The sequence below is a fragment of the Piliocolobus tephrosceles genome, chromosome 1 (genome assembly GCF_002776525.5).
Source record: "Piliocolobus tephrosceles isolate RC106 chromosome 1, ASM277652v3, whole genome shotgun sequence".
Taxonomy (NCBI): Eukaryota; Metazoa; Chordata; class Mammalia; order Primates; family Cercopithecidae; genus Piliocolobus; species Piliocolobus tephrosceles.
The window spans coordinates 195648140-195674413 of NC_045434.1; the positions used below are offsets into that span (position 1 = coordinate 195648140).

General features: G+C 49.8%; 1 long non-coding RNA gene across 1 annotated transcript; it reads right to left on the minus strand.

Annotated features, from left to right (window-relative positions):
• Positions 1 to 341: 341 nt before the first annotated feature.
• LOC111547790 lies at positions 342 to 21180 on the minus strand. The gene is made up of 3 exons (XR_002733220.1): positions 21057 to 21180; positions 7224 to 7357; positions 342 to 753 (listed from the first exon to the last, which is right to left on the minus strand). It is a non-coding gene; the product is annotated as an uncharacterized LOC111547790 (long non-coding RNA).
• Between the last annotated feature and the right edge of the window lie 5094 nt (positions 21181 to 26274).

The following is a 26274-nucleotide window of genomic DNA, read 5'->3' on the forward strand; positions in this document are numbered from 1 at the left end:
TATGAGCCCAGATCACGCCACTGCACTCCAGCCTGGACGACAGAGCAAGACTCTGTCTCAAAAAAAACAAATGAAAAACAACAACAAAAATTAGCCAGGGGTGGTGGTGTGCATCTGTAATCCTAGCTACTTGGGAGGCTGAGGCAGGAGAATCACTTGAACCTGGGAGGTGGACGTTGCAGTGAGCTGAGATTCCGCCACTGCATTTCAACCTGGGCCACAGCCAGACTCCATCTCAAAAAAAAAAAAAAAAAAAATATTTTGTAGAGAGGGGATCTTGCTATGTTGCCCAGCCTGGTCTCGAACTGCCAGGCTCAAGTGATCCTCCTCTCAGCCTCCCGAAGTGCTAGGATTATAGATGTTAGCCACTGCACCTGGCCTATAATCTGTGTTTTAAACATGCTTCTCACTATGATTCTGATTCAGGTAGTCACCCATCAACGCTTTAAGAAACACTGGTGGAGTTTCTCAGTGTCAGGCAAGCCTGGGTCTAAATTCAAGTTCTACTCCAGTATTAATTTGGATTCATTTCAGCTACGAATGATGGATACCTGAATAACAGAAGCCTAAATGTGATAGAATTTTGTTTCTCTCATTTAAATTTTATTTTCTCTAGGAATACAGTCCAGGTTGGCATGGTGATGCCACAATCATTAGGGACCTTGATTTTTTCTGTCTTGCTGCTCCCAAATTCTCTGCATTCAACTTTTGTCTTATGGCCCAAAATAGCTGCTCCAGCTCCAGCCATCATGCCTACATTTCATGCAGCAAGAAAGAAGAAAGGGGAGAAGAAAGACACAATGCCTCCATTTAAGGGCAATTCTTGAAAGTTGCATATGCCACTTATGCTTGCCAGAACTTAGTTATTTTGGCTAGAGCTACTGCAAGGGAGGTGGGGAAATGAAGAAATGTATTTAACTTTTTGTAAATAGTGATTTAAGGCACACAAAGAGTGTCTAAAGAAGCTGAAACAGGCCAGGCACAGTGGCTCACACCTGTAATCCCAGCACTTTGGGAGGCCGAGGCAGGTGGATCACCTGAGGTCAGGAGTTTGAGACCAGCCTGACCAACATGGTGAAACCCCGTCTCTACTAAAAATACAAAAATTAGCCAGGCGTGATGGCTAATGCCTGTAATCCCAGCTACTTGGGAGGCTAAGGCAGGAGAATCGCTTGAACCTGGGAGGCGGAGGTTGCAGTGAGCCAAGGTCATGCCATTGTACTCCAGCCTGGGCAACAAGAGCAAAACTCTGTCTCAAAAAAAAGAAAAAAGGAAGCTGGCTGGGCGCGGTGGCTCAAGCCTGTAATCCCAGCACTTTGGGAGGCCGAGATGGGCGGATCACGAGGTCAGGAGTTTGAGACCATCCTGGCTAACACGGTGAAACCCCGTCTCTACTGAAAAATACAAAAAGCTAGCCGGGCGAGGTGGCTGGCGCCTGTAGTCCCAGCTACTCGGGAGGCTGAGGCAGGAGAATGGCGTAAACCTGGGAGGTGGAGCTTGCAGTGAGCTGAGATCCAGCCACTGCACTCCAGCCCGGGCGACAGAGCAAGACTCCGTCTCAAAAAAAAAAAAGAAAAAAGGAAGCTGAAACAGAGAGAGGGAGAAGATGGCACAAGCTAAACATAAAATCAGCTAACCTTAATTGTGTACTTCCTGAGTGCCAGTTATAGTTCTAAGCCTAATTCCTCCCACAATTCTGTGAGGTTGGTTCTACTATTTTATTTTTATTTTATTTTATTTTTTATTTTTTGAGATGGAGTCTCACTCTGTCACCCAGGCTGGAGGGCAGTGGCGCGATCTCAGCTCACTGCAACCTTCGCCTCCCTGGTTCAAGCGATTCTCCTGCCTCAGCCTCCTGAGTAGTTGGGATTACAGGCATGTGCCACCACAACCAGCTAATTTTTTGTATTTTTAGTAGAGACGGGGTTTCACCATGTTGGTCAGGCTGGTCTCGAACTCCTGAACTCATGACCCGCCCACCTGGCATTACAGGCATGAGCCACCATGCCCAGCCTGGTCCTATTTCTTATCTTCTGGAACAAGGACACACACAACCAACCCCCTCAACCCAAACTACACAGATTGAAAGATGAGCTTTGCCTGCTTACTACCTGCATGACTCTGAGCAAGTTCTTTGCTAAAGAAAGGGAATGTGGCCAGGCGTGGTGGCTCACACCTGTAATCTCAGCTCTTTGGGAGGCTGAGGCGGGCAGATCTCTTGAGGCCTGGAGTTCGAGACCAGCCTGGGCAACACAGTGAGACTCTGTCTCTACAAAAAAAAAAAATTTTTTTAATTAGCGAGGCATGGGCATGGTGGCATGAACCTATAGTCCTCACTACTTGGCAGGGTGAGGCAGGAGGATCACTTGGGAGGCTGAGGTGGGAGGATCACTTGAGTCCAGGAGTTTGAAGTTACAGTGAGTTACGATCATGCAACTGCACTCTAGCCTGAGCAACAGAGCGAGACCCCATCTCTAAATAAAAACAAATGAAGACTCACAAAGGTTAGGTACTTGCCAAAGGTCTCATAGCTGGTAAATATCAGAGCAGGGATTTGAATATGCAAATTCTTAACTATAATTATCAGGTGTCTACATCCCTCAAATGACCACCCTTCCCTCCCTACTTGTACTGTGACAGATCCAGGAGCCTAGGGTCCCAAGAAGGGCAGAGCCTATCTAAGCTGATGGCTCTGTGGGCTGACACCACAAGAATAATAGGTTTGGTTTTTTTTTGAGACAGAGTCTCGCTCTGTCACCAGGCTAGAGTGCAGTGGTGCGATCTCTGCTCACTGCAGCCTCCGCCTCCCGGGTCAAGTGATTCTCCTGCCTCAGCCTCCAGAGTGGCTGGGATTACAGGCACCCACCACCACACTTGGCTAATTTGTGTATTTTTAGAATAGATGGAGTTTCACCATGTTAGCCAGGGTGGTTTTGAACTCCTGACCTCAAGTGATCAGCCCACCTCAGCCTCCCATAGTGCTGGGATTATAGGCGTGAGCCACTGCGCCTGGCCAAGAATGGGTTTTTGTTTAGGCTTCAAACAACTGCAGGACATTCCTGTCCAATATTTTCTATTTCCTGCCCCCAGCTCCCCAACACCCACATCTCCATCAGCAAATCTGCACAGCAGAGAATGGAGGCCACTTCCACTGCGGAAGGTGTGGGAAGGACAGACCTTTCACCCACGGAGGAATTGGAAACCATTTCCAGAAAAGCAGACTGCTACATAGCTGAGAGTCTGGATGCTAGCCTGCCACTCTTCAGCTCCATGGCCTTGGCCGAGCCAGTGGGGATTAAATGAGTTCATACAGGTCCCATAAAGCACTTAGGAAGCTGCCAGTGCACTATCCGCCCTCCAAGGGTTAGCCTCCATGATGATGACTTCAGCCACAGCCAGTGCCAGCAGGAGTTAACAACTCTGGGGAGGGTGGGGTGCTGGCCCTTCATCTTTCTTTTTATAAATAACAACTTTTGGCTGGGCATGGTGGCTCACACCTGTAATCCCAGCACTTTGGGAGGCCAAGGCAGGAGGATCACCAGAAGTCAGGAGTTTGAGACCAGCCTGGCCAACATGGTGAAACCCCATATCTACTAAAAATACAAAAATTAGCTGGGCGTGGTGGCACATGCCTGTAGTCCCAGCTACTCAGAGGCTGAGGCAGAAGAATTGCTCGAACCCGCGGAGGTTGCAGTGGCCCAAGATTGTGCCATTGCACTCCAGCCTGGGCAACAAGGGCAAAACTCCGTCTCAAAAAAAAAAAAAAAAAAAAAAAGATTTTTAAATAGCAAGTGATATATGGTCACTTATTATAGAAAAATGTAAAAATTCAGATTTAAAACAAATCACCTGGCCAGAGGTGGTGGCTCATTCCTGTAATCCCAACACTTTGGGAGGCCAAGGTTGGTGGATCACTTAAGGTCAGGAGTTCGAGACCAGCCTGGCCAATATGGTGAAACCCTGTCTCTACTAAAAATACAAAGATTAGCTGGGTGTGGTGGCACACACCTGGAATCGCAGCTACTCTGGAGGCTGAGGCAGGAGAATAGCTTGAACCAGGAGGAGGAGGTTGCAGTGAGCCGAGATCATACCACTGCACTCCAGCCTCGACAACAGACTGAGACTCTATCTCAAAAAAAAAAAAAAAATTAAATAAAACAAATCACCTATAATTCACTCTCCAAAGATCATCCTTGTGGCTGTCTCACCCATCAGCATCTGCCGTTGAGTCACCCTAGTCCCAGTCACCCAAGACGCTAGGTTTGCTAAGGGACTGATGTCTCAGGGAGTAAAAAAGGCTGAAGAACAAGCCGTGCAAGTGTGGCTGGCTTGTCCCCAGCAGAGAATTTTATGAGCAAAGCATTTTGGTGACTTTTAAAAGTAAATCAGGCCTGATGTGGTGGCTCATGCCTGTAATTCCAGCACTATGGGAGGCAGAGGTGGGCGGATTGCTTGAGCTCAAGAGTTGAAAGTCAGCCTGGGTAACATGGTGAAACCCCGTCTCTACAAAAAATACAAAAAGTAGCCAGCCACGGTGGCGTTTGCCTATAGTCCCAGCTTCTCAGGAGGCTGAAGTGGGAGGATCACTTGAGCCCAGGAGTTTGAGGCTGCAGTGAGCTGAGATCTCACCACTGCACTCCAGCCTGGGCAACAGAGTGAGACCCAGTCTCAAAAAAAAAAAAAAAAAAAGGTAAGTCAGAGCTGCCACCCCTGCTTAAAACCTTTCACCAGCTTCCCACTGTGCTAAGGAAAGGGTCCCTAAAGTAGCCTGCGATGCCCGTACCCCACACACCTGGTCTGCGTACTGGCCTTCATGTATGAGCTGTATGACTTCGAACAAGTTATTTAAACCTGTCTGTGCTTCAGTTTCCTCGTTTATAAAATGGGAATAACAGAATCTACCTCAAGGCTGTTTGAGGGTGAAATATGCTACACGAGGTCCTTAGAATAGGGCCTGCCATGCGGAAAGTCCTCAAGAAGCATTAGCTGCTATTACTGTTGTTATTTTTGTCCCACTGTCCCTTGGGCTTCCCAATAGGATACACACCCCAGCTGCCTGATTGTGGAGCCCCGCCTTCTAACCCCTCTGGCAGCATCCAAAGGCAAAAGGCCACAGCAAAGCTTCTCCTCATTCTCCTTGTTTCATAAGGGGGTGGGGGACCTTTCCAGAACCCCCTTCTGTCTCATTGACTAGAATGGGATTCTATGCCTGCCCCTAAACAAATAGAGGCAGAGAGTGGGGCCGGGCGTGGTGGCTCACGCCTGTAATCCCAGCACTTTGGGAGGCCAAGGCAGGCAGATCACGAGGTCAGGAGATGAAGACCATCCTGGCTAACATGGTGAAACCCTGTCTCTACTAAAAAATATAAAAAATTAGCTGGACGTGGTGGCAAGCGCCTGTAGTCCCAGCTATTCTGGAGGCTGAGGCAGGAGAATGGCGTGAACCCTGGAGGCGGAGCTTGTAGTGAGCCGAGACTGTGCCACTGCACTCCAGCCTGGGCGACAGAGCGAGACTCCATCTCCAAACAAACAAACAAACAAAAACAAACAGAGACAGAGAGGAAAGAGCCGAGATTGTGCCACTGCGCTCCAGCCTGGGCAAGAAGAGGTAGACTCCGTCTCGAAAAAAAAAAAATCCCAGGTCCCACCACCAGAGGCTTCAGTAGGTCTGGGAATGGGGTCAAATTTGCATTCCTCATAAGTTTCCAGATGATGCTGATCTGCTGGTACAGCTTTAAGAATCCTAGCATGGAAGAGGGGGAAAGATGTAACCCAGTCTGCAACTGCGGGCTCCTCTCTAGAGACTGGCAGAAAGTGAGTGCCAGCCCAGACGTGGCCATCACCGTGGCTACACAAAGCCTCCAAGGTTTCTGCCAGCTCCGGGGGCTCATGGCCACTGTCCTGCTTCTGCTGATTCCTTGCAGCTGTCACCTTTATTTCTGCCTTGGAGTCGACCCAAATGAGGAGCAAGAACTGCAGGATGTTTTCCCCTGCTCCCAGAGGAACTGCGGGTATGAGGCTGTTGGGCTGTTGTGTGAGGGGGATTTTCCTAAAGACACAGCACACAGGGAGAATAACAGAATCAGCTTCCTGAGGCCGCCCGCACTTGGGTTCTGAGGACCTTCGCTCTCTCCCCTCCTCCTCTTCTCCTCCCTCCTCTCTCCCCTGGGGCAACCTGAACTACTCGGCTCTCTCCCGGCTCCTCCTCCTCCTCTGCAACTCAGCTGTAGTCCTGCCTCAGGCCAGACTCTTGAACAGGGGGCCAGGGCTGGAAAGTTGTGGAAATCCCCCTGTGGGGAGCCTGTGCTGAGGACGCTGAGGCTGAGCCCCAGCCTAGGGGAGGCGTTGCCCTGATCTGAGCAGACCCTCAGGGCAGACAGAAGGCAGCCAAGGCCTGGAGCTGGGTGCCTCTAACCACCTCTACCCCAGAGGTTGTGGGATGCATGGGAGCCAGGATAGGGCTGGGCTTCGGGTCTACACTACCTTGGTCCTGAGATGGAGTCTAGGAACATTGGTGGGGGTGCCAAGGATTCTGTAGAAGTAGGATGGTCGCGGGGGGTCCCTCTCACTTCTTCAGCTGTCAAGATTGCATGCAACAGGCTCCTAAGAAATCACTGAGGCTGGCCAGCACAGTGGCTCACAGGTGGCTGAGGCAGGAGAATCACTTGAACCCGGCAGGCAGAGGTTGCAGTGAGCTGAGACCGTGCCACTGCACTCCAGCCTGAGCGACAGAGCGAGACTCCGTCTCAAAAATAAATAAGTAAATAAATAAAATCACTGAGGCTAGTTGGGCGCGGTGGCCCACACCTGTCATCCCAGCACTTTGGGAGGCCAAAGCGGGTGGATCTCTTGAGCCCAGGAATTCCAGACCAGCCTGGCCAACATGGCAAAACCCCTTCTCTACAAAAAATACAAAAATTAGCCCAATGTGGTGACGTGTGCCTGTAGTCCCAGCTCTGTGGGAGGGTGAGGTGGTCGGATGGCTTGAGCCTGGGAGGTTAAGGCTGCAGGGAGCCAAGATCGCACCACTACACTCCAGCCTGGGTGACAGAGCAAGACCCTGTCTCAAAAAAGAAAGAAAGAAAGAAAGTAATCCCTGAGGCTTTTAGGCCTCAGAGGCAGAGCCTGCTGACTCCTTGAGGTGTACAGAGGCACCAGTTTTTGGGACAGGGGTTTAGAAAATTCAAGGAGGACAGTATCTTTCTAAGGCAGTTGATTTTTACCTTCTCAGGTGCAGGAAAAGTGACCGTTCCCTTCTCTGTGAATTTCCCATGGACTAAGGGGCTCAGACAGGCCCCGACAGGGGGAGGACCCTCTTGGCAGTCAGCTTATTCCGAAATTTGAATTTCCAATGCACCTAGAGGAATCCAGAGGGGAAAGGTTGTTATTTATAAGTAAAGCTTCCTTCTAAGGAAAGTAGATCCTGCTGCATTAACTAAAAGGCCCTTTTGTTCGTAAAAGGCACTTACTGGGTTTGGCTTGGTAGCCTGGTTTAGGAAGAGCAAGAGGGGTTAGGGAGAGCCGAATCGCAGGGTCTCCTGTGTGAGAACTGGAAGCCCCTGGGGTATTGAGGTGTTGGGCAGGGGTTGAAGGAGGGAGGGGGGTAGATGGGCACCCGCAGATGGGAGCAGCAGCCCTGAGCAGGCGGGGCTGGAGGATGCCTGAGAAACCAGCTTGTAAGAGCAGGGACGTCCCAGTGCCACTTTCAGTCGTGTGCTGAGCCACTCTATAACTCTCCCAGGGACCCACAAATCCTCAGTGAAATTCTGCTTACAGAGCAGTCTGGTATCCACGGTTTCTTGGGAGAAGAAACGGGCTGCATCCTACATTTGAGTCAATTCCAGGGCAGAAATAAAGGGAACAGCTGCTAGAATTCAGCAGAAGCCGGAAATCAGAGGCACACAATTGTAAGCCTGAGAAATTGCAGAAGCCTTGTGGAAAGTAAGAGATCGGGTCTGAGCCAACCTTATTTCAATCCCAGTGGGCTGGCAGACCCCAGCTACCAACCACGGGTTCTGCCTGCGGGGCAGACATTTGCCCCCTGCTTCCTTGCTAAAAGAAGCTTGTTTTGTTCTGGTGGGAGGACCATGTACTAATTACCCCCAGGTGGATGATGACTGGGGTATTTACATCTGATCCACTCCCCTCTGCTGGTAATTGGGTTGGGGAGAACCATGGGACCCTGTTCTGGCCAATGAGATAGGAGGGGGAGGCTGCTGGGGGCTTCTGGGAGGAATTTTCCTCCTCTAATAAAAAGAGATGTTTTAGGAGGACCCCACCCAAGCCTCCCTTCCTGAGATGCTGCCCATGGCAAATGCAGCCACACAAAAGTGCAGGCTCCAGGGTCAAACATCTGGGCTAAAATCATGGCTCTGCCTCTGATTGGCTGTGTTGTCTTAAGCAGATTACTTGACCTTTCTGTACCTCGTGTTCCTCATCTACAAAGCGAAAATAATTGGACTTTCTTCACAGGGTGCTGTGAAAATCAAATGAGTGAATACACTTAAAATGCCCAGACAGTTCTAGCACATGATAAGCACTCAATAATAAAATAGCTGTTATTTAGTTGTTCTCTGTGGATATGATGCTTGGAGCCACTGTAGTTATCTTTCAACCATGAAGGGCTTGACTCAAAAAGGGTCTACCCCAAGATATCTTAAGATGAAACTCCTGACTCTTTTTTTTTTTTTGAGACGGAGTCTCGCTCTGTCGCCCAGGCTGGAGTGCAGTGGCCGGATCTCAGCTCACTGCAAGCTCCGCCTCCCGGGTTCACGCCATTCTCCTGCCTCAGCCTCCCGAGTAGCTGGGACTACAGGCGCCCGCCACCTCGCCCAGCTAGTTTTTTGTATTTTTTAGTAGAGACGGGGTTTCACCGTGTTAGCCAGGATGGTCTCGATCTCCTGACCTCGTGATCCGCCCGTCTCGGCCTCCCAAAGTGCTGGGATTACAGGCTTGAGCCACCGTGCCCGGCCTTTTTTTTTTTTTTTTGAGACACTCTCACTCCATTGCAGAGGCTGGAGGCTGGACTGCAGTGGTATGATCATGGCTCACTGCCCCCTTGACCTCCCAGGCTCAGACGATCCTCCTGCCTCAGCCTCCTGAGTAGCTGGGACCACAGGCACATACTACCACATCTGGCTCATTTTTAAAAATTACTTGGAGAAGGCCGGGCACAGTGGCTCATGCCTGTAATCCTAGCACTTTGGGAGGCCGAGGCAGGCAGATCACAAGTTCAGGAATTCAAGACCAGCCTGGCCAATATGATGAAACCCCGTCTCTACTAAAAATACAAAAATTAGCTAGGCATGGTGGTGTGTGCCTGTAGTCCCAGCTACTTGGGAGGCTGAGGCAGAAGAATCACTTGAACCCGGGAGGTGGAGGTTGCAGTGAGCCGAGATCGTGCCACTGCACTCCAGCCTTGGCAACAGAACGAGTCTCTGTCTCCAAAAAAAAAAAAAAAAAAAAAAAAAGTATTTGTAAAGATAGAAGTCTCCTCTTATGTTGCCTAAGCTAGGAAACTCCCAACTCTTTTGGCAACTTTTAGTTTAGTATTCTGTTACTTGTGGCCTGAATCTCCCTAACCAATTCATTGGCAAAAACTTGATACTTACGATTGTTTTTGTTTTATGATGAGAAATTAAACCACCTAATCCATGCGATACTCAAATTTACTGAGAACACTGCTGAGAACCCTGGAGGCAGACTGCACAGCATTGACTGCTAGTCATCCTCAAATGTGCAGTTTCTCCTTCTCTCTTTAATAAATAGAATGACCATATTTTAGCTGGGTATATGCTGCCTGGCTAGAAAGTACATTTCCCAGGCTGGGCCCAGTGACTCACGCCTGTAATCCCAGCACTTTAGGAGAGGTGGGTAGACCACTTGAGGTCAGGAGTTCAAGACTAGCCTGGCGAACATGATGAAACCCTGTCTCTACTAAAAATACAAAAATTAGCTGGATGTGATGGCAGGAACCTGTAACCCCAGCTACTTGGAAGGGTGAGGCAGGAGAATTGCTTGAACACAGTAGATGGAGGTTGCAGTGAGCTGAGATCGCGCCATTGCACTCCAGTCTGGGCGACAGAGCAAGCGAGACTTCATCTCAATTAAAAAAAAAAAAAAAAGAAAAAAGAAAGTACATCTCCCAGTCTCCCTTGCAACTAGGTGGAGCTATGGGCCCAAGCTTTAGCAAAGAAATACGAATTGAAGTGGTATGTGCCAAAGGATTGGGTATTTTCCCATCTCACTCTTTTTTTTTTTTTTGAGACAGGGTCTCACTCTGTCACCCAGGCTGGAGTGCAATGGTGTGATCACAGCTCACTGCAACCTCCGCCTCCTGGGCTTAAGCAATCTTCCTACCTTAGCCTCCAGAGTAGCTGGGACTAGAGGTGTGGGCCACCATACCCAGCTTATTTTTTATTTATTTATATATATATATCTATATCTATAGACATAGATATAGATATAGTTTTTTTTTTTTTTTTTGAGACGGAGTCTCACTCTGTCACCCAGGCTGGAGTGTAGTGGCACGATCTCAGCTCACTGCAACCTCTGCCTCCCGGGTTCAAGCAATTCTCTGCTTCAGCCTCCAGAGTAGCTGATATTACAGGTACCTGCCACCATGCCCAGCTAATTTTTGTATTTTTAGTAGAGTCGGGGTTTCACCATCTTGGCCAGGCTGGTCTTGAACTCCTTACCTTGTGATCCACCCTCCTCGGCCTCCCAAAGTGCTGGGATTACAGGTATGAGCCACTGCGCCCAGCCGCCCAACTTATTTTCTGTATTTTTAGTAGAGACAGGGTCTCGCTATGTTGCCCAGGCTGGTCTCAAATTCCTGAGCTCAAGTGATATGCCCACTTCTGTCTCCCCAGGTGCTGGGATTACAGGCATGAGCCACTGCGCCCAGCCAGAAGGGCCATTTTGAGGGTGGGCACAGTTGCCCCATCAGACATGAACCACCTAACTCCAACCTCTTACATACAAGAAAACAAATGATCTTGTTTAAGCCACTGTATTGTTTTATTGCTTCACTGCAACAGATGTACATGAAGCCCCAGAATATCAAGTGGAAATAGTGGCATAGAAATATTGTCCTGTGTTACTGTGACCCATTGTATCAGTTAGCTATTGCTGCATAACAAACCACCCAAGACTTAGGCTTAAAACAGTAATGGTTTTTTATTTCTCATGATAATATGGGTTGGCTGCATTCTGCTGCTGATTTTTCCAGGGCTTACTTGTGCAGCTACGTTGAGCTGGAAGAATGGCTGCAGGCTGGGTTCAGCTGCAACGGTTGGGATGGTTAAGCCTCACTCTTCGTGAGGTCCTTCATCCTCAAGGATGACCATGTAGCCTAGGTTTACATGGTGGTTCCAGGACAGTGCTAAGAGAGTAAGCCCCAAATCACAAGCACTTATCTGGCCTCTGCGTCATAGTCACTGATGTCCCACTAGCCAAAGCAAGTCAATCCCAGAGTCACCATGGGAGGGGCCTATCCAAGGGCGTAGATACCAGGAGGCTTGATTCATTGGGCCATTTGATTAACAACCTCACTCTATCATGCCCCATGAATTTTAGAAGCTCATTAAGGATAATTAGAAATCCTGGTGCAGTACTCATTAGGCCCATCTGCACAGGGACTAATATAGGATTAGGAGCAATTGAAATTCCTTCCCCTATTTGGTTATTCATCACCTAGCTCCGGAAAGAAGTTTGATGTTGTTTACATAACTATAAAAGATTTTTAAAGATAAAATTAAAAATGAACGTTGGTGAGAATCAGAACAGAAAGAAAACGAAAGGAGAAAAAAAAAAAGAAAAGATGGTATCAGGAGTAGGGTTAGAACAAAAATTGCCTATCCCGGGGCCCAGGCTCCTGCTAGGAGAGCTATAGACAGTGCTGGGACAAGATCAAGGAGATGGTCAGGGCATGGTGGAGAGGATGGGGGGCGAGGATGTGGCCTTCCCATGAGCACCAGCACTTTGTACAATTTGTGGCACTTTGGGAGCTGGGATGAAGCTACATCTGAAACACCTCTCAACCTTTGCTGTGCATCTGGATCGCTTATAGAACAGGTTTAAATATAGGTTCCTAGGTCTGATGTTTAGAACCTGTCTTTTTGTTTGTTTGTTTTGAGATGGAGTCTGGCTCTGTCGCCCAGGCTGGAGTGCAGTGGTGTGATCTCAGCTCACTGCAACCTCCGCTTCTTGGGTTCAAGTGATTCTCTTGCCTCAGCCTCCCAAGTAGCTGGGATTACAAGCATTCGTTACCATGCCTGATTAATCTTTTTTTTTTTTTTTTTTTTTTGGAGACAGAGTCCCACTCTGTCACCCAGGCTGGAGTGCGGTGGTGCAAACAGGACTCACAGCAGCCTCGACCTCCTGGGCTCAGGCGATCCTCTTGCCTCAGCCCTGCACGTAGCTAGGATCACAGGCACTTGCCACCACTCCTGGCTAATTTTTTCATATTTTTTGTAGTGATGGGGTTTGGCCATGTTGCTCAGGCTGGTCTCAAACTTCTGAGCTCAAGCGATCCACCTGCCTTGGCCTCCCAAAGTGCTGGGATTGCAGGCATGAGTCACGGCACCGGGCCTGGAACCTGTATTTTTAACATGCTTCTCAGGTGATTCTAAAATAAGTGGTCTTTGAACCACATTTTAAGTGACTTTGAAGCCCATAAGTGGGTGCCAGAATCTGGGAAGGATATTCACAGGGGAAGAATAGGTGAGAAGAAAGATTCTTTTCCTTTTCTCTCTCTTCTTTTTTTTTTTTTTTTTTTTTTTGAGACAGAGTTTCACTCTTGTTGCTCAGGCTGGAGTGCAATGGCATGATCTCGGCTCACCACAACGTCTGCCTCCCGGGTTCAAGCGATTCTCCTGTCTCAGTCTCCTGAATAGCTGGGACTATGGGCATGCGCCACCACGCCCGGCTAGTTTTGTGTTTTTAGTAGAGACGGAGTTTCAACCTGTCGGCCAAGCTGATCTCAAACTCCTGACCTCAGGTGATCCGCCCGCCTCAGCCTCCCAAAGTGCTGGGATTAGTGAGAGCCACCACGGCTGGCCGAGAGCCAAGGTTCTTAAATTAAGTGAGTGATTCTCAGACTCTCAGGAAGATCCTAGAAAGGGACGGGGGTGCCATGGGCTCTTGGACCTCCCTAATATCTCAGATCCTTTTTTTCTGCACAGAACAAACCTCTTCCTTGAGTAACTATCCTCCTACTGAGTTTCTCGGCCCTCAGCAGTATTACCTTCCCTAGGACCTGCCCCACCCCTATGCCATCATTGTCAGGTCTCTGAGCCCAAGCTAAGCCATCATATCCCCTGTGACCTGCACTTACACATCCAGATGGCCTGAACCAAGTGAAGAATTACAAAAGAAGTGAAAATGGCAGGTTCCTGCCTTAACTGATGAACAAAAAGAGGTTTGTTCTGTGCAGAAAAAAAGGATCTGAGATATTAGGGAGGTCCAAGAACAAATCACCATTGTGATTTGTTCCTGCCCCACCTTCACTGAGTGATTAACCTTGTGAAATTCCTTCTCCTGGCTCAGAAGCTCCCCCACTGAGCACCTTGTGACCCCCACCCCTGCCCGTAAGAGAAAAACCCCCTTTGACTGCAATTTTCCACTTCCCACCCAAATCCTATAAAAGGGCCCCACCCCATCTCCCTTCGCTGACTCTTTTCGGACTCAGCCGGCCTGCACCCAGGTGATTAAAAAGCTTTATTGCTCACACAAAGCCTGTTTGGTGGTCTCTTCACACGGACGCACGTGACAATCCTGGCTGGGAGGCCACCACTTCCCAGCCATTGCTGATTGGACCAGGGGTGGGCACCTGACACGGCTGGGCTAATTAGATTCTGTCTGCCAGGAAACTGGAGCAGAGACAAGTCTCTGGTACCAAGTCTGGCTGTGCTCCACAGTGAGAGCCCATGAACTGTTAACATCCACAGGACTGCCCTGGTGCCTGCCCTTCCTGGGTCTTGGCTCTTCAATTTCCCTTTGTACTGTGACACACTCTGGCACCCTCCCTCTGGATTCCACTTTTTTTTTCCTTGGAGGAGTCTCGCTCTGCTGCCCAGGCTGGAGTGCAGTTGCGTGATCTCAGCTCACTGCAACCTCTACCTCCCGGGTTCAAGCACTTCTCCTCTCTCAACCTCCCAAGTAGCTGAGACTACAGGCGTACGCTGCCACGCCTGGCTAATTTTTTGTATTTTAGTAGAGACGGGTTTTTGCAGTGTTGCTCAGGCTGGTCTTAAACTCCTGAGCTCAGGTAATACACCCACCTCGGCCTCTCAAAGTGCTAGGATTACAGGGATGAGCCACTGTGCCTGGCCTTGGATTCCACTTTTGGCTGAGTTGGCTTCTGTCACTGGCCTCCAAAAAACCTTCACTATAGGAGGCTGGTAGAGTGAGATGGGGACAGAGTTAGTGGGTTCAAAATTGTCCCTGTGGTCTCAAACTGGGCTGTCCCTAAGAAATGGGCCCATCTAGGCCGGGTGCGATGGCTCACGCCTGTAATCCCAGCACTTTGGGAGGCCAAGACGAGCGGATCACGAGGTCGGGAGATCAAGACCATCCTGGCTTACATGGTGAAACCCCATCTCTACTAAAAAATACAAAAAAACTAGCCGGGCGCGGTGGCGGGCGCCTGTAGTCCCAGCTACTCAGGAGGCTGAGGCATGAGAATGGCGTAAACCCGGGAGGCGGAGCTTGCAGTGAGCTGAGATCCGGCCACTGCACTCCAGCCTGGGCGACAGAGCAAGACTCCGTCTCAAAAAAAAAGAAATGGGCCCATCTAGTCAAGTTTCCTTAAGAAACCATAAAATGCCAAAAGCTGAGGCTGTTGTTGGAACAGCTGTGGCGGTCCCTGGAGGACCCCTTTTTGCTATGGCTAGAACAAGCTGCTGAGACACAGAAAGTGCCAGTCAGTGAGGGGCAAAGCAGGAAGTGAGCCACTGGGAAGTTGGTGCGGCCTGCACGGAGCATCTTCCTCATCCCTCTTCGGACACAGAGCCCCTCATGAATAGAAGATGCTTAAACCCATTTATGCCTAGTGTTCCATTATTGGAACACTAAGCATGTGGGAGTTATTTATATCCTGCTCAAGGGCATCGCCAAGGTCTCATTGCGAAAATCCAAAAAATTGCAACCTCAGGCATAAATGAGTTCTCTTAGATAGTTCTCGGAGGCATGGGAACCACTGTGTATAAAGTTTGAAGATTTACCTGAAGATTAACCCAAAGGCTGGTGAGGTAGCCAGCCTCCAAGATGGCCCCAGCAACCCCTACCTCCTACTAGTTACAACCTTGTGTCCTCTCCTCTCACATTAAGTAAGGTTGGCCTGGGTGACCAAGGGAGTACAGCAGGAGTGATATCGTGTGATTTTCAAGGCTAGGCCATAAAAGAGATTGGTGGCTCAACCCTGCCATCTTGGAATGCTTCCTCTGGAGGAGGGCAGCCACCATGTTGTGAGGATGTACAAGCAGCCCTGTGCAGAAGCCCATGCATGAGGAACCAAGGCCACCTGTCATCGATCAGCACCAACTTGCCAACTATGTGAGCTGCCTTGGGAGCACATCCTCTGGCCCCAGTCCGGCCTTCAGGAGTCGGGCATCCCAGCTGACATCTTTTTTTTTTTTTTTTTTGAGATGGAGTCTCGCTCTGTCCCCCAGGCTGGAGTGTAATGGTGCGATCTTGGCTCACTGCAACCTCCGCCTCCCGGGTTCAAATGATTCTCCCGCCTCAGCCTCCCGAGTAGCTGGAATTACAGGTGCGTGCCACCATGCCTGGCTAATTTTTGTATTTTTAGTTGAGACAGCGTTTCACCATGCTGTCCAGGCTGGTCTCGAACTCCTAACCTCAAATGATCCACCAGCCTCAGCCTCCCAAAGTGCTGGGATTACAGGTGTGAGCCACCACACCCAGTCCCAGCTAACATCTTGACCACAACTTCAAGAGAAACCCTGAGTCAGGGCCACCTGGCTAAGCCACTCCTGGATTCCTGATCCACAGAAGCTCAGTGAGAGGATAAATGTATATAAATGTATATTGGTTTTGGTTTTGGTTTTTCTTTTTGAGAAGGAGTTTCACTCTTGTTGCCCAGGCTGGAGTGCAATGGCACGATCTCGGCTCACTGCAACCTCCACCTCCCGGGTTCAGATGATTCTCCTGCCTCAGCCTCCCAAATAACTGGAATGACAGGCATGCGCCACCACGCCCGGCTAATTTTTTGTATTTTTAGTAGAGACAGGGTTTCTCCATGTTGGACAGGCTGATCTCAAACTCCTGACCTTAGGTAATCCACCCACCTTCGCCTCCCAAAGTGCCGGGATTACAGGCGTGAGCCACCGCGCCCGGCCAAATGTATACTGTTTTAAGCCACTACGTTTGGGGATGATTTGTGCTCTAGGAATAGATCGCTAAAATACCTGAGGATGAGAATGTGCTGGGCTTGGAATATCTCCAGAAATCACTCATAAAGGGGGTAATGGGGTGAGGCTGTGTGGCCCAGATTTGCCTCAGTGGGACTTCAGGCGCCAAAGGCAACTGTGCAGAGCCCTCCACCTTCTCTTGTATCCATCCCTTTGGAAACGGAGGGAGGGAGCCCACGCCATAGGACATGGCTGCTAACATTCCTGGCCCTCTCAGGTGCGCCCTGTTTCATCAGCATAAGAGCCAAATTAAATCCACAGTTCCTCTGATATTCAGAATGCCAGTGTTGTAGGATTTATTAAGAAATTATTTTAGGCAGATAGAGAGGAAAAGGAGTCCTTGGAAAGTTTTCATTTTTTAAAGCATCTCCAGAAAAACCTTTAATATGCAAATGCAGGCCATTAGAAACTGGGTCCACCCAACATGGCAATTCCTGCGCCTTCTTGCCTTTGCCCCACGTGTTCCTGGCAACATGGCTGCCCCCACATATGCCCACATGTGTAAAACATCCTGGCACCCTGCATTTGCATATTAAAAGGCTAGGGTGGGAAGGCCAGCTTTATTGCGGGCTAAGTGAATGGCATGCCTGGTCAAACCAATCCTCTGAGCCCTATGCAAATCAGACACCGCCTCCTCCGGCCTCTGTGTGTATACCTGACTGGTTTGCACCCCACTTGGGCTTCCCTCTCTTGGCTTTGGAGCCCTCCTCTCTCTGTCTCTGTGTGGGGGAGCTTCTTCCTTCTGCCTTCTCCCTTCTTTCCTATTAAACTCTCCACTCCTTAAAACCACTCTACATGTGTCTGTGTCATTTTATCTAAACCAGCATGAGGACCAAGAACCCTGGTGTTCCTCCACTCATCAGAGCCATATCACCAGGATTTCTGAGTGCCCTTCCTATTGGTGGTAGAAGGTCCAACTTGTCTTCTCCTGAGGGAGGTCCAAGGATCCCAGAGTGTCTGACAGTCTAAATGAGGCCATCCTGATCTGTTTTTCCCAGCAAAGGAAGAAACTAGAAAATCTCATCTAGACTTCTGAGGGCTCAGCCTTCCCCAAACCAGAAATTCCAGCAGTTTCTCACAGTACATCTGAAGAAATGAAGTACTGCCTTTGCAAACCCCCCAGGGACCCATCCTGATGGAATAACTCTGGGATATTGTTATGGTTGGACTATTTGTCCCTGCCAAAACTCATGTTGAAAGATTTTTTTCTTTTATGTTTTTGAGACAGGGTGTCACTCTGTTGCCCAGGCTGGAGTGCAGGGGCACGGTCATGGCTCACTGCAGCATCAACCTCCCTGGGCTCAGGCAATCTTCCCACCTCAGCCCCTGGAGTAGCTAGGACTACATGTGCGTACCACCATGCCTGGCTAATTTTTTTTATTTTTTATCAAGATGGGGTTTCACCATGTTGCCCAGGCTGGTCTAGAACTCCTGGGCTCAAGCAATCCACCCACCTTGGCCTCTCAAAATGCTGGGACTGCAGGCACGAGCCAGTGCACCCAGGCTATGCTGAAATTTAATCCCCAATGTGGCTGTATTGAGAGGTAGGACCTCTAAGAGGTGATTGGATCATGAAGGCTCGGCCCAATGGATTAATCTCGTGGGTTAATGGATTAATGAGTTAACTGGTGATTATGGGAGTGGGACTGGGGACTTTATAAGAAAAGGAAGGGACACTGAGGGGCACCCCTCTGCCCCCTCACCGTGTGATGTCCTGCCCTCCCACAGGACTCTGCAGAGAGCTCCCACCAGCAAGAAGGCTCTCACCAGATGTGGCCCCTCCACCTTGGACTTCCCAGCCTCCAGAACTTTAAAAATACATTCATTTCCTTTAGAAATTACTCAGTTTCAGTATTCTGTTGTAAGCAACAGAAAACAAACTAAGACAAATGTCTGAATCTGTCAGAGCAGAGAAGTCCGGGCCCCAGCACAAGCTGTCATCCTGGAAGCTATCAGACCACATGCTTCCCAGGAAACGAAGGGAGATGCAAGGTCGTGCAAATTGCAGGGAGCCGGCAGGCCTGTCCGGGCCCTGGGGGTCTGGTGCTGCTTCTCCCCTACCTGTCTTCAAATTTACCCCACCATTCACTTCATTCCCAGCAGATCTCACTGCCTGCAGGCCCCAGGTGGCCAGAGACCAGGCACCTTTCTGCTCACGATCCGCTTCCCAAGGACTCCTACTCTTTTCTCTCAGTTTCTCCTTTCAGGGAATCCCTGAGACACAGAAGCACTGTGGTGACCTCTTCCCTGCCGCTGTCACAGTCACGGGATGGAGGGCAGAGACCCTGAGAGACCCCTACCTAGAAGAGGAAGGTTTTCTCCCTGATGCCCCACAGTTCTGCACCCAGCATACAGGGAAGAACCAAGGAGCCAGGGAAACGCTGCCCAGCACCCAGTGGGCAGATGTGTGTTCTGGCCCCGGTGCAGGCCTCACTACCATGACGGCCTGCAGACTCTGCCTGCCCACCTCCATCCCCTTGGCCTGCTGCCCCTACCCCAGGGCAGGGTCTCAGCTGAGGAGGGAGCTGTGGTCACCCCAGCACTCCTTCCCTGCTGAGTTGGGATGGGACTGTGCTTGTAGTTATTCCCACTACATTCTGGAGAACTTTCCAGGCCCTTGGGAAGCGCACGGGAGGTGCTTCTTATGCTGCAGTCCTCCATGAACGTGAGTTTATGGGAAGGCCAGGGAAACAGCGAAGCCTAGGGGCAGCTCTTCAGCCATCCTCTGGCCTGAGTAAAGTGGAGTATAGCAGAGATACAGCCCTTCCCCCACAGCCAGGACAGACCCAGAGGAGCAGTAGCCACTTTCTCACCTGTAAAATGGGAATGAGGCTAGGAGCAGTGGCTCACACCTGTAATCCCAGCACATTGGGAGGCTGAGGCAGGTGTATCACCTGAGGTCAGGAGTTCGAGACCAGCCTGACCAACATGGTGAAACCCTGTCTCTACTAAAAATACAAAAATTAGCTGGGCATGGTGGTGTACACCTGTAATTACAGCTACTCCGGAGGCTGAGGCAGGAGAATCACTTGAATCCAGGAGGCAGAGCTTGCAGTGAGCTGAGATCGCACCCCTGCACTGCAGCCTGGGTGATAGAATAAGATTCGGTCTCAAAAAAAAGGGAGGGGGGAATGAGAGCTTGAAAGGAGAGAGAGAAGTAAAGCTTTTTTTTCAACCTCTGCTGAGGTGACTTTTCCAGGTTTCCAGGGAGTGTGGACACACCCGAAGGCAGGGCAGGGGTGGGGCAGGGTGGGGTGGGGTCCGGAGATGGCAGAATTCATTTTCAAAGGTGAGCGAGGCCTTGCTCCTGGGAGCAGCAAAACGGGACAAGCAGAGACATGGGCTGCTTCTTGGACAAAGAATCCCTGGAGAGCCTCAGGAATACAATTTGGCACCTGGACACTTTGTCAAATGAAAGATTGAATCAGTGAATGGCTGAATTTATGGCTCGAGATGAGCTCACTTGGAAGCGGCCCTGTGATCATGAGAAAACTTGAACCAAAAGTGGGGGAAATGGCCCGGTGCGGTGGCTCATGTCTGTGAACCCTGCACTTTGGGAGGCCGAGGCAGGTGAATCACTTGAGCCCAGGAGCTCAAGACCAGCTTGGACAACATAGTGAGACTATGTCTCAGAAAACTAAGCAACCACCACCAAAAAAAAAAAAAGAAGCAGGAAGAAGGAGGAGGAGGAGAAGGAGAAGAAGGAGGAGGAGGAGAAGAAGAAGGAGAAGGTGGGGAGAAGGTGGGGAGAAAGGGCCCCATGAAATCCTGAAGTCAGGAAACCTGACTCCTAAGGGGCGCAAGGGTCAAGAATTCCCCACGTGCAGCTGAGAATTTGCCTCAGCGCCACCTGCTGGCAGTTACCCACCTGGCTGCAGCTGGAAGTTACCGCTGAATGGGGAAGATTTTGGAAAGAGGAGGACCAGGCTCTAAACTGGCCTGCCTGCTCAGCAACAGCTGCTACCTGATTCATCCTGATCCTTCCAAGAGTCGGCCAAGAAAATATATCAAAGCCTGGGAAAAGGCAAGAGACTTCTGGGTGTGTTCCTTTCAGAGGAGTGCCGGGTGTTGGCTATGGCCTCTAGTGATGATCTGATTCTTCAGGGGTGTGTGCTTGTGTGCTTTTGATTGTCTTTGATTGGCTTTATAGCTCTGTAGGGATAGAGGCAATTTGAGGAAAACAGATCACAAAGCAAATGATGCCTGCTCATAACCGTGCAAAGGAATTTTGTCCAGTAGAGAATATAAATACCCGTAAGTCAAATTCTCAGTTGAACTTATTTTAACATCTTGCTGATTCCATGTCAATTAATAAGTCAAAGAAAATCTTTGACACATGTTCACTTTAATTTGTATGGGAGTCATGATTTTGCCTCTTTGAAAGTTATACTAGAGCAGGTCCTTGGCGCATAAGAAGCCTACAAAGTCTCTCACACATTTCCTCCCTTCCCTCCCCCAACCGGTTCAGGCGGGGCCAACAACTCCATCCTCTGGCCGCCAGACCCAGCCTCACCCTCCAGACCGCCAGCTCCCAAAGGCAGGGGCCAGGTCTGATCCTTGCTAGAACTGCGGCGCTCTTGTAGATGCTGTTGAATGAGTCTATGGATATGTTTAGATATAACTCACCTTATTACTGGCGATGGAGCACCAGGTACCTGGGAAAGGCAATGCATGCATGTGGCCCAACGCTTCTTTTTTTTTTTTGAGACGGAGTCTCGCTCTGTCGCCCGAGCTGGAGTGCAGTGGCCGGATCTCAGTTCATTGCAAGCTCCGCCTCCCGGGTTCACGCCATTCTCCTGCCTCAGCCTCCCAAGTAGCTGGGACTACAGGCGCCCGCCACCTCGCCCGGCTAGTTTTTTGTATTTTTTAGTAGAGACGGGGTTTCACCATGTTAGCCAGGATAGTCTCAATCTCCTGACCTCGTGATCCGCCCGTCTCGGCCTCCCAAAGTGCTGGGATTACAGGCTTGAGCCACCGCGCCCGGCCAAGCCCAACGCTTCTGAGCCTCAGTTTCTGCATCTGCAAAATGAGGATAACGGGTTCAGCCTACAGACGAAGAAGAAGTCTTAAGCCAGTCCTGCCTGTTTTCCATTTATCTCTTTTGGTTTCTATTCCTACCTCCCATCCCACCCCCAGGATGCTAAGAACAGGAACCAGGTCATTTCCTCTGGCTCCCCACCCTGCAAGGCCCACAGGAAGTGTTCCGTTAAGTCCTCCCACCTGGTGCATGAATGACAGGGTAGGAGGAGGGGTTAGTTTAAGAAGCCTGGGTGCGGAGGGAGAGGGAGCTCAGCGGGAGACTTGGGCTCCAGTTCTGGAGGGCTGGAGGGAAAGGGGTACGTACAGGGAACCCCTAGGAGACAAACCGAAGGGAGAGGCTGAAGTGGCTGGACTTTAAGCAAATCTAATGCCAAGCCCCACTCCATCCAAGCCTCAGGAGCTTACCTGCTTCTCTGGCCCCTTTTCCCCCAAACAGCTTCCTCTGCTAAGAAGCGCCGCTGAGTCTCTCATAACTGGGATTCAGGTGCCATCTCGTGGCCATTCCTGGAACTGCCAAGACTGCGCGGAGCCCCGACGTCCAAGGATAGAGGAAGCCTGGCCAACCCTTCTCCAACTTTCTGGCCCTCCATCCTCCTCATCTCCATCTTCTCCTTTCCATTTACTGAGCACTGACTATGCCAGCCTCTCTGCTCAGCCCTTTACAGGCCCTTAGCACATTTATTTCTTGAATAGCCTTAAAAGGAAGTTATATTTAAGGCATGCTTATTATCATTTTACAGCCGGGTGCGGTGGCTCACCCCTGTAATCCCAGCACTTTGGGAGACCCAGGCGGGCGGATCACCTGAGGTCAGTAGTTCGAAACCAGTCTGGCCAACATGGTGAAATCCCGTCTCTACTAAAAATACAAAAATTAGCCGGGTGTGGTGGTGGATGCCTGTAATCCCAGCTACTCTGGAGGCTGGGCAGAAGGATCACTTGAACCGGGCGGTGGAGGTTGCAGTGGGTTGACATTGTGCCAGTGCACTCCAGCCTGGGTGACAGAGCTAAACTACGTCTCAAAAAAATAATAAATTAAATAAATAAATAAATAAATAAATAAATCCGGGTGTGGTGGTTCACGCCTGTAATCCCAACACTTTGGGAGGCTGAGGCAGGTGGATCACCTGAAGTCAACAGTTCAAGACCAGTCTGGTCAACATGGTGAAACCCTGTCTCTACTGAAAATACAAAAAATTAGCCGGTCTTGGTGGTGGTACCTGTAATCCAGCTACTCAGGAGGCTGAGGCAGGAGAATCACTTGAACCTGGGAGGCGGAGGTTGCAGTGAGCTAAGATTGCGCCATTGCACTCCAGTCTTGGCAACAAGAGCAAGATTTCATCTAAAAAAAAACCCAAAAAACATTTTACAGATGAGGAAACTGAGGCACAGAGAGATGAAGGAGTTTTCCCAAAGTCACGCAGCTAAGAATTGGACCAGAATAGCTTTTCTCTGTAAAGGAGAGTGACAGTGAGGCAGCTGGTCCTGCCCCTTAACAGCCATTTGGCCCTGGAGCCCTTCAGCTCTAATTCAAATGTGGTTTGGGACTGGGCACAGTGCTCACACCTGTAATCCCAGCACTATGGGAGACCAAAGGGGGTGGATCATTTGGAGTCAGGAGTTCGAGACCAGCCTGGCCAACATGATGAAACCCCGTCCTTACTAAAAACACAAAAATTAGCTAGGCGTGGTGGCAGGCGCCTGTAATCCCAGCTGCTTGGGAGGCTGAGGTAGAATAGCTTGAACTGAACCCGGGAAGCAGAGGTTGCAGTGAGCTGAGATAGCTCTACTGCACTCTAGCCTGGGCGACAAAGCAAGACTCTGTCTCAAAAATAAATAAATAAATAAATAAATAAATAAATAAATAAATAAATAAAAATACAAAAATTAGCCAGGCTTGGTGGCAGACCCCTATAATCCCAGCTACTCGGGAGGCTGAGGCAGAAGAATCACTTGAATCCCAGAGGTGGAGATTGCAGTGAGCTAAGATGGAGTCACTGTACTTCAGCCTGGGTGACAGAAAGAGACTCCGTCTCAAAAAAAAAAAAAAAAAGAAGGTGCCAACTCTGTGAGACCTGCACTGAACAGTAGGTTTTCCTGTCATTCTTTTTTTTTTTTTTTTTTTTCAGATGGAGTCTAGTTTTGTGTCCAGGTTAGAGTGTAATGGCATGATCTCGGCTCACCGCAACCTCTGCCTCCTGGATTCAAGTGATTCTCCTGCCTCAGCCTCCTGAGTAGCTGGGACTACAGGCGCCCGCCACCATGCCCAGCTGATTTTTTTTTAGACAAGAGTCTCACTCTGTCGCCCAGGCTGGAGTGCAGTGGCGTGATCTTGGCTCACTGCAAGCTCCGCCTCCCAGGTTCACACCATTCTCCTGCCTCAGCCTCCTGAGTAGCTGGGACTACAGGTGCCCGCCACCATGCCTGGCTAATTTTTTGTATTTTTAGTAGAGACGGGGTTTCACCGTGTTAGCCAGGATGGTCTCGATCTCCTGACCTTGTGATCCGCCCATCTCGGCCTCCCAAAGTGCTGGGATTACAGGCCTGAGCCACCATGCCCGGCCTAATTTTTGTATTTTTAGTAGAGACAGGGTTTCACTGTGTTGGCCAGGCTGGTCTCGAACTCCTGACCTCGTGATCCGCCCGTCTTGGCCTCCCAAAGTGTCGGGATTACAAGCGTGAGCCACTGCATCCAGCCGTTCTCCTGTAATTCTATCTCAGTTCCTGTTAATCCCCTTCACAGCCCCTATCACTGTTTATATGGCCTGATTTACTTAAGTGTCTGTCTCCCACCCAAGACTGTGGGCTTCCTGAGAGCAGGTACCTTGTCTGTTTTCTTCACTGCCATGTCCCCACAGCAAAACATGGATTCCAGAATACAAAATAGGAGCTCAATAAACATCTGTGAGTGAACTGGTATATGGATTAATTAATGGACTTGTTCCTACCCTGTGTCTCAAAAAAAAGACGCTGTCTCAAAAATAAATAAATAAATAAACAAACAAATAAATAAATAAAGCAAAGCCAAAGAGGGGGCCAAGTGTGTGGAGATAACGCGAGGCAGAGGCCAGATGGAGGAAGGTCTCTTGGCCACTGGCATGCCCAAATGAGGATGTAACATGTAGTGTAACATGTAGTGTAACATGTAACAAAGGGACACAATAGGAGGAACGCAGGAGCTGCTCGCCAGGCCATTGTGAGCTTGCATCTCATTACCCAGCCACACCTCCCGCCGTGCACCATGAATTCATATTTTCTATAAATCCTCTAATTATCTTGTGAATAGCACAATTACATGGCATTGCATTGTGTGTGTGTGTTTTTTAAAAGTTCATTTGTTAGGCCAGACGCGGTGGCTCAAGCCTGTAATCCCAGCACTTTGGGAGGCCGAGACGGGCAGATCACAAGGTCAGGAGATAGAGACCATCCTGGCTAACACGGTGAAACCCCGTCTCTACTAAAAAATACAAAAAACTAGCCGGGCGACGTGGCGGGCGCCTGTGGTCCCAGCTACTTGGGAGGCTGAGGCAGGAGAACGGCGTAAACCCGGGAGGTGGAGCTTGCAGTGAGCTGAGATCCGGCCATTGCACTCCAGCCAGGGCAGCAGAGCGAGACTCCGTCTCAAAAAAAAAAAAAAGTTCGTTTGTTAAACATAAACCTTTAAAATGCATGATGTTTTTATTTTTTAATTTAATAACACTGGAAGCCTTAAAATTGGAAGCAGCAGGGGCTTCTCCTTTTTTTTTTTTTTTGAATCGGAGTTTCCCTCTTATTGCCCAGGCTGTGCAAAGTGCAATGGCACAAACTCGGCTCACTGCAACCTCTGCCTCCAAGGGTTCAAGCAATTCTCCTGCCTCTGCCTCCTGAGTAGCTGGGATTACAGGCGCCCGCCACCACGCCTGGCTAATATTTGTATTTTTAGTAGAGATGGGATTTCACCATGTTGGCCAGGCTAGTCTTGAACTCCTGACCTCAGATGATCCACCTGCCTTGGCCTCCCAAACTGTTGGGATTATAGGCGTGAGCCACCATGCCCGGCCTGCAACAGGGGCTTTTCTTGACCTTCAAGAGGTCGGTCCTGGGGTAGTCTACACGCACAATCACACTCACACAGCCACCCACCCTCACACTCACTTGCCCATGGTGCCCAGCCAGAGGGCAGGGATCTGTTCCCCTGCCACCACAGGGTGACCTTGCGCAGGTCACTGCAGCATCTTCACTACTTTGGCTCCACTTCACTCAGCCCTTTTACACAGAACATGTTTACATGTTTTACACAGAACATTCCCATCCTCATAGACTTTCATCACAAAACAGTCAGAGATTTGTGTGTCCATTTTACAGACAGGTAACATGAGGCTCTGAGAGGTGCCTGCTCAAAGCTTCTGGGGAGAGCACAGGGACTCTGGAGGAGAAAAGATGAGGACAGGTGGCCTGGCATGGTGGCTCATGCCTGTAATCCCAGCACTTTAGGAGGCTGACACGGGCAGATCACTTGAGATCAAGAATTCAAGACGAGCCTGGCCAACATGGTGAAACCCCATCTCTACTAAAAACACACAAATTAGCCAGGTGTGGTGGCGGGCGCCTGTAGTCCCATCTACTCTGGAGGCTGAGGCACAAGAATTGTTTGAACCCAAGAGGCAGAAGTTGCAGTGAGCTGAGATGGTGCCATCGCACCCCAGCCTGGGTGACAGAGCAAGACTCCATCTCAAAAAAAAAAAGAAAAAGATGGGGATGAAGAGATTGAAAGGTTTAAAGGTGAGCAGAGGGGCAGGAGAGTGTCAACATGAACCCTCGGGGGGAC